The sequence below is a fragment of the Fragaria vesca genome, linkage group LG6 (assembly GCF_000184155.1).
Source record: "Fragaria vesca subsp. vesca linkage group LG6, FraVesHawaii_1.0, whole genome shotgun sequence".
NCBI classification, from domain to species: domain Eukaryota; kingdom Viridiplantae; phylum Streptophyta; class Magnoliopsida; order Rosales; family Rosaceae; genus Fragaria; species Fragaria vesca.
In genome coordinates this window covers 14,291,395-14,292,076 of record NC_020496.1, presented here as the reverse complement: position 1 = coordinate 14,292,076, position 682 = coordinate 14,291,395, and the positions used below count along the sequence as shown (strand labels likewise).

Here is a 682-nt window from a genome sequence, read left to right as displayed (position 1 = left end):
AAAATAACCAAACTTGAGTTGAGATGATTTTTTAGCTATATTAGCTAAAATTTGACTATAATAGCATCTTTAACAGACTCTCTATTTTAACTTCTTAGCTATTTTATAGAGCGTGTTTAGCTTTTTTGGATGTTTTAGGAGCTCCAGCAGATTAGCCAAATTTGAGCTATTATGACTTTTAGCTATCTCATTAGCTATGTTTAGCTAGCGAGATGACTCATATGAGGCTAGCTATAATTTAATGCATTGCTTGTAAGATATTTTATGTGATATATAAATATATATAAATTATTTAATTTCTATTTGAAGAATAATGTTGATGTAATGTTAGCTAAAATAAAAAGCATTGATGCAGCCACATTTCTAAAGTGACTAGCCAAAATGACATTTTAGTTAATTTGACTAAAATTTAACTTAAAAATGACTAGCATTACTAAAGATGCTCTAAATAGCTAAAGATGCTCTTATTAACGTAGGAAAGTTGAGCACGATGATACAAGAATGCAAGCACAAACGGGTTTATGAAACGGAGTTACAACGAGAAAAATGTGAATATTTTCATTTGGAGGGCATTTTGGTCACTTCATCTCATCCCGTGCATAAATGGATCAGCCCCTCCCCCACTTTCATTTGTTTCACGTTGAGAGAGAGAGAGAGAGAGAGAGAGAGAGAGAGAGAGAGT

General features: G+C 32.4%; 1 non-coding gene across 1 annotated transcript in view; it reads left to right on the top strand.

Annotated features, from left to right (window-relative positions):
- Nucleotides 1-490: 490 nt before the first annotated feature.
- The window catches only part of LOC101309471, a 1,728-nt gene continuing 1,536 nt past the window's right edge, over nucleotides 491-682 (top strand). The window contains exon 1 of the transcript XR_185106.1: nucleotides 491-595. This is a non-coding gene — a transcript (uncharacterized LOC101309471). The remainder of the gene's footprint in view (nucleotides 596-682) is intronic.